The sequence below is a fragment of the Pinus tabuliformis genome, chromosome Q (assembly GCF_031772625.1).
Source record: "Pinus tabuliformis cultivar Carrire ecotype Pingquan chromosome Q, CPIR1, whole genome shotgun sequence".
Lineage (NCBI taxonomy): Eukaryota > Viridiplantae > Streptophyta > Pinopsida > Pinales > Pinaceae > Pinus > Pinus tabuliformis.
Window position 1 is genome coordinate 1,285,313,966 of NC_142296.1, and position 8,297 is coordinate 1,285,322,262.

An 8,297-nucleotide genomic window follows, 5' to 3' on the forward strand; every position below is an offset into this window, starting at 1 on the left:
ATGCAGTGATACACCAAGGACAGTGTAAAAATTTAAGGGGGGGAGTATGTAACACCCCTCCATTGTGTGAAAAATTATTGTAAAGCTAAGTTGAGTTAAAGATAGGTGTGATATCTTTCCTTGTGTGCTAAATGATTGTAAACCTAAGCTGAGGAAACTTAGGTGTGATACCCTCCTTTGTGGTTTAAACTATTTAAACCTAAGCTGATGAAAGCTAGGTGATATGTAATATGAAAAGAAAATGTGTTATTAAATAAATTATAAAATAGATCACTTGGAGGGTGGAGCACCAAGAGAGATGAGATTCTTTCCAAATCCCATTGAGGAATGGGATAGAAATGAATCTTTCATGATAAAGCTTCTAGATGTGATTCTAGATAAGCTTGTAAGGATTGGTGATCCATCAGATGGAGGGAGATAAAGATCCATCAGACATAAAAGATTTGTGCGAGATAAAAGAAATATTTTATGAGGAAAAGCCTCGTGGGAGATAAAGATGAGCTTTTCCGAAAAAGACCTAGGCAAATGGAAAAATCCATAAAAGCGGGATGCCGCTAATGGAAACTAAATCATGAAAGAGGGTATTAAATACCCAATGCATTGATCAATTGAGGACAATTGATCCTTGGCAATATCTTTAGCTCGGGGGGATCAAAGGTGATTCATGGTTGGGTGGTGGTGCTCCTCCCTCCAAGTGAGGTTTTAGTTGGTGTTAGATGTGTGGAATGTTTTGTATGATGATTCTTACTCTCTCTCTCTCTCTCTTTGTGTTATAGTTCCAGTTGTTTATGAGAAGAGTTTTAAGTTTCTTCACCATGAGAAGGTTTGAGTGAATTAGATATGCTTATGTATTAATAGATTTAATGGTGTTTCCCTCTAATCTGATGAATATGATATATGGTATAATAATAATGGAATATTGTATGCCTATAATTTCCTAAATCGGTAATTTCTTATGCAAGCATAACAGTTGCGAAAATAAATGCTTCTCATGTTATAACCAATGGTTCAATTATCTATGTTTGCGTGTTAATATGACTGCCTCCACTCAGGCTAATTCTAGCTAGTTATGCATGTGAATGAAAGGTTGGCTGATAACATATTGACTATGTGTACAAAATTTTGATCATGTTGTATGACCATGATAGCTACAATAAACTTAAATTAATATCCCTTAATGCTTGCAAGAGTTATTTCATAGTTTTGTTTGTTCCCTTTTTCCAAGTTGGGATTAAGCTTAAGGGCTAATATAAGAGTGTGAAATATGGTTCATTATCTTGCTGATATTCAGTAGCTAAGATTTTGAGTATAGTTGCCTGGATGATTACTGTGCATGTAATGATTTGGTTAAATCCACCTGTACGTCCATTGAAATTTAACTAGATATAAAAGCAAATTTTAATTAATGGAGCCTAGTAGGTATTTTTCCGGGGTAGGCTAAGGAGGTTCGTTACACATACACCCACATACGACATACAACACCATAAAATACATGCACCTACACCTGACATATAACACATGCACCTACACCTAACATATAACACAACACATACACCTACATTTGGTTTACAAAACAACACATACACCTACAACCAATGTACAACACAACACAATTCATACACCTACATCCGGTGTACAATAGAACACAATACATATGCCTACATCTGGTGTACAACACAATACATATGTGTACACATAGTACAACAAAGCGAATATACATCATGATACCATGACTACATAATGCACATACATAGTACCGCATGCCCGCAACACAACATGTACGACATGCACACAATACCACATGTGCACCGGCACCATATGTGAAACATGTACATAGTACCACCTATACACGCCACCACATACACAATGTGTGCACATCACATGTACACGACACCACTTGCACAACATGTACACAACGCCACATGTACATTGGACCACTTGTCAAAAAAATGTGTACACAATACCACATGTACACAACACCACATGCATGACAAGTACACGACACCACATGTACACACTACCACATGCACAAAATGTAGACAACACAACCTATACACAACACCACATGTACAACATGTACACAACACTACATGCACACAACACGATATGTACATAGCATTGCATATACGACATGTACATAGCACCAAATTTACACAACACCACACATCTAACATGCGCACAACACCACATATCCATCATGCACACAGTACAATATGTACACAACACTACATATCCAACATGTACATAGTACCATCTATACCCAACATTGCATATGCAATATACACAAAACACCATATATACAACAGGGATACAACATCACATGTACACAATACTCCATATGATACATGTACACAAAACCAATATTGCACATCCTAAGACCACAATGTCGCTTCCAAGAAAACTTGCTTCTAGTGTCTTTCCACTATCCATGCTTATCCCAGCATGCCACAGATCACACTGCATTCATTCCACTATTGTATCTTTCAGCATTACTTGTCATTGCATAAACATAAACATAGTACAATCACATAATATTAAATCATATCCACATGATACTGACCTCATAAGTTTGTAAGGCTACTCTTCCCACTTGATTCCTCATGAAGTCAAGAACCTCGTCATGTCATTCACTTGCATAAGAGATCATTCCTCCACAAGAATGATCCTTGAAAACCCTATCACACAATGACATACATGCATACACACATAAAATTAACATAAAGAAATCATGATCCTGCTAGATAGTGACACACATACATGCATATATACATATATAGACATTATCATAATCATGATCACAACATAATTACTAGATATCATAAGGTCAAGGTTAAGAACAACCATTCCCAACATAAACACAATTACTTATCAAACGAGAACTATTACCTCAAAGTGAGAGTTCTAGCCAAAAACCCTAAAAAAAATGAAAAAATGGTTCGAAAACAAAAAGTGTTGATTTTGCATCACCACTTTTTTTCGGAGTAAAGTTTCAATATTTAAAAAAAAAAAACAATAAAATCCATTTTGTTTGGTGCAAAAAACACCTTGAAATTGAAAAGTTGATGTTGGAATTATTTTTTTATTTTTTTATTTTATTTATTTACTTTTATTTTTTTTGGGTAAATTTTCAACATTTGTAGCAATGTCGTTAAAGATAAAATATCAAGACTCCAAAAAAACATTAAAATTGCAACAATTTTCAAGCATGGCATTAAAGATAAATTATCATGTCTCGTAAAAGCCTTAAAATTCAAAGAATTTTTAGTTGTGACGTTAAAGATAACATATAGTGACTTAGAAAAACATTAAAATTTTGACAATTCTTCAACCATGGAATTAAAACCAAATATCATGACTACAAAAAACCTTAAGTTTTCAATATATTTCAACCATGGCATTATTGAAAAATTATATGACTAAAAAATCTTTAAAAATGAACATCTGAATAAAAGAGTCATTATACCAAGAGTAATTATTTGTTTAAATGCCAGAATTGTAGCTATTTTAAAAATCAACCATCAAATTAACATGTGGTGTAGGCGGACTTAAACTATTGCAATGAAATCTTAAAAATCAACTATGAAATTGATACGTTGTGGGGCAGACTTGTCCATTTTAATGATAACTTTAAAATAAACTATCAAATTGACACATACTAACGTCAGGTTGCTAGTTAATGATCGACACAAACCCTACAAAAAAAAAGTAAAATAAAACAAAATAATAAATAAGTAGATAAATAAATAAAAATGAAAAATACAAAATAAAACAAAAATTAAAAGATTGAAAAAAATAAAAGTAAAACAAACAAAAAAATTAAAAAATAATAACTAATAAATAAAACAATATATTAAATCATAAAAATTAAAATTAAAAAAAAAATAAAAAATGACCAAAAACAATGAAACATAAAAAAATAAATATAAAATATCTTTTAGAGAAATCATAAAGTAGTTTTCAAACATGCTTTTAACCACTTACAATGATTCATCATCAAGACAAAAATAATAGTAATAATATTAATATTAATATCTATATATATATATATATATATATATATATATATATATATATATATAAACAAGCATAAAACTTCTAAAAACAAAATTAACACAAAAAGATTAAAAAAATAAAAAAGGAATAAAAAAATAAATGAAGGAAAAAATTTAAGAATTTAATACTAAAAAAGAAAATTAAAAAAAGTGAATTAGATAATAAAAAAAAATTAAATACAAAATAAAAACAATTTTATATATATATATATATATATATATATATATAGCCATTGGAAATGCAATTGGGAAAACTCATGCCTATTCATGAAGCCATGGAACCCATCATTCGATCCCTCAACAACAGTCATAACCTTAGCACTAGTTTGGGTGAGATTACCAAACCTACCATTGCATCTCTGGAATTTGTCCTCGCTAAAAGCCATTGGAAATGCAATTGGGAAATTTTACTGCAGGTGCCCAGAAACAGAGGAATATGCCATAACTACCTATGCACGCATCTGTGTAGAAATGGACTTTAGTGCTGGATTCCCAGTTGAAATACACCTAACAAGTAAAGACTATGTGTGGAACTAGAAACTCGATTATGAAAGTGTCCTCTTCAGATGTTGATCCTGCTTTGAGACAGGCCACCTAGCCAAAAATTGCCCAAAAGCCTCCCAGAAAAATTCTACTAGAAAAAATCACCACAGATCTACATGGTGGGAAGGAGCACAAAAAGAACACTACACTGTCATCAAAGAAGAATACTCTCGAGAAAACTCTGAATCACAAGAAATCGGGCAAGAAAGAAACAACTCTCAAGACAAGCAGGGGGAAAGCCCCGCCGAACAACAAAAGAGTGAACTCGAAAACCCCTCAAGCATCAACAGTTATGAGGATTCGAATACCGCACAAAATAAATCTTCATTTAATACCAAAGCAGATCTCCTAGACCAAATTTATTTTCCGACTATCTTCAAAGGATGAACACAATAGATCATGAAGCTAAGACACCAATGTCCCAAGAACCAGAAGAGATGAAGGAGATGCAAGATAAAGAAAATTGGAAGACGATAGAGAAAAAAAAGAAAGCTACAACACCAATCTCGCCAAGAAAGACGAGGAGCTAGAGAATTAAAAACTAAGAAAATTATAGGTCTGATAGACCAATTTGGTCTCAGTGGACGTTATCCTCCACCACCACCACCGCCATCATCATCATCATCATATATATATATATAAGTGAAAAGAAAAAATTAATATTAAAAAACATTTTAAAAAAAATCATTTAAACAAAATATATATATATATATATATATATATATATTAAATTTAAACCAAATATAAAATAAAAAAATTAAAATTAATTTCCAAAAATTAATTAAATTTTATAATTAAAAAAAATATAATTTAAGGAAAAAATGTAATAAAAAAATATTTTAAAAACTCGGTCATGGTGATTTTCTTTTAAAATTTAATAAAAATAGTTTTATTTTATTTTTATTTTATTTTTTCATTTTTTCAATTAAATAAACTTTTTTTTTCTCAGTAAAGGCTAATTCTATTAAAGGAAAATCAAAATAATGTTACAAGTTGAAGCCTCAGGCAAGAGCATCTGAGAGCATTCAACGCAGCAAACCGTCCCAAGAATGGGAGGACTAGATACATAAAGCAAGGAGTCGAACATTGGAACCTGAATACAACGATAATATCATAGGAATCTGAAACTGTCAAGATCGGAAACATAAAAACAGAGAAGCTGACCAAATCCGCAGAAGAGCTACAGGCTGCGCCTTGCCAAGAAAGAGAACCAAATTCCAGTCTGCCGAGGGGAAACCAGAACCACCATCCCAAAAACTGTTAGAGCTTTAGCCAAAAGAACCATTAGAAAAAAGCTGGGAAGACACAAAATTGTCCAGGTGGCATTACATTTCCATGCCCTGGTCCGGAAGCTCCTCCACCACCGGGCAAGCATTGCCATACCAAGTCCCTTCATCTCTTGCAACGTCACCAGCAGCACTGCCGCCAGGAGGAGCCGACGAGGGACGGGTGTCGCTGGAACAACCAGCAGTGGCCATCGAGACATAGGTACCATGAGAGCTGCCACCTGGTGGCAGAGTGTCACCAGGAGCGCCCCCCTTGTCATGCTTCTTGCCGCGCCCATCCATCTTGCCTTCATCTGCCAAATTCTGCTCATCACCTTGGTTGTCCTCCCTACTATGACCACCCTGAGAGAGCTCAGCCAAATTGCACACTATAGCTTGAGGCGGAGCCTCTTCTTCAGAAAAGATTATAGTGATATTGGCCGAGATAATGGGCCTATTTAGGCTGCTTTGAAACTTAAAGTGGGTAGACTGAAAAGCATTATGCGGGAAAGGCCTGCGGGATGGGCTGAGAGGAGGCGAGTTTGCCTGAGATGAGGGCTGAGAAGAAGGAGCCGGGGTTTGATCGATAGATTGAGCCCTCTGAGAGCGCCCCCGACCACCACGGCTTCCTCCATGGCGGCTTCTCATGCGATGCCGGACCATGGTGAGGCCACAGAGGGAAGGCTCAGAAACACAGGAATCTTTGGAGGGGAGATGAGACAGCACCAGGAGGATTCTAACAATGATCAAAGAACTGGCCTGAGAATGGAGAAAGGGGGGCGCAATAGCAACAGCAAGAGCCTCCGAGAGCGACCCACTAAAGGCTGAAACTGACCTGCTGCAGAGAAAAGCTACAAGGGACAGGCATAGGCAAGAAGACGAGGAGTAAATAAAGGGATGGAGAGCCGAAAGCGCCATGATTGTACCAGCAGTAGCCATGCTTCGGACAGAGTGAGCCTTTAAGTCAATTTTCAGATGGGATCGCTCTCACCTTAGGTGAGCCGATTTGAGCCAGATGTGAGCCGACTTGAGCCGGATGTAAGCCTGGAGAATAGCACTGATCTGCATCTGGCAGGACCACGCGCCTGCAACCTTAATTAATTCCATAAATTGTCATTTAATTCACCCGCATCCGGGTTCAATTAAATAAATTTTAATTAAAACTTTAAAAAAAAAAAAAATTATATTTTTAAAATTTAATTGTATTTATTATTTAATTATTTTTTTAATTAAATGTAAATATTTCAAACTCTTAAAAAAAAAAAATTAATTACTAATTTTTTTAGTTTATTTTAATTTATATTTTTTTAATTGTTTTATTTTTTATAAGGTTTACATTTTATATTTTTTATAATTTTTTTTGTTTTTATTTATATTTTTTTAATTGTTTTATTTTTTGATAAAGTTTATATTTTATATTTCTTTACAATGTTTGTTATTTTTATTTTTGTTATAATAATTTTTATTTTTTATTTTTCAACTCGTTTTTTTTTAAATGGTTTTTTTAAATGTTTTTTTAATATATTTAGTAATTTTTTTATTTTTTCATTTAAAAAAAATAAGAGTTTGTATTTAATTTTTTTTATTGGTTTATTTTTTAGTTATCTAATTCACTATCTTTTTTAATTAAAATTTCAAAACATTTCCTTAAATTGTTTTTTTTGTTTTTTCCTTTTTTAGTTTTTTTAGAATTATCTATATATATATATATATATATATATATATATATATATATATATATATATATATAGTGTATTTTAGTAACCATTATTTTTTGTGTATTAGATTATTAATTAGCTATATATAAATTTATAAAATAATCCTAACCTTACAATATTAATGTCATTAAATTTTTTTTTCAAAAATAATTAAAAATTCCATTAAAAAAAACATTGTAAAAAATAATTAAAAATCACATATTTGGAAATCTCTTTAAAAAACAATCTTAGAATTAAAAACAAGAAGAGGAATAAGATAAATTCAACAATTGGTAAATAATCAACATTTAAAAAAAAATCGTGCATACTTAGGACATCAGAAAATTTTGAAGTGTAAAAAATATGCCTTAAAAATTGATGATTTTCAAAATTCACCTAAAAATCACAAACATTTAAAAAAATTATCAATACTCAATACATTAGAAAATTTAAAGTGTAAAAAATAAGCCTTCTTAAAAAAGCGGTTGATGCAGGCATCAACACTTTTCAAAATCAATATGAAAATCGCTAACATTTAAAAAAAAAAAGTATACTTAATACATAAAAATATTTAAAGTGTTAAAAATATGCTCCAGAAAAAAAATGGGTTGATGTTGCATCAACACATTTCAAAATCAACATGAAAATCATTAACATTTAAAAAAAATGTTCATAAGAAAATTTAAGGTGTCAAAAACATGCTAAAAAAGAAATGTGTATTCTGAATCACCACTTTTCAA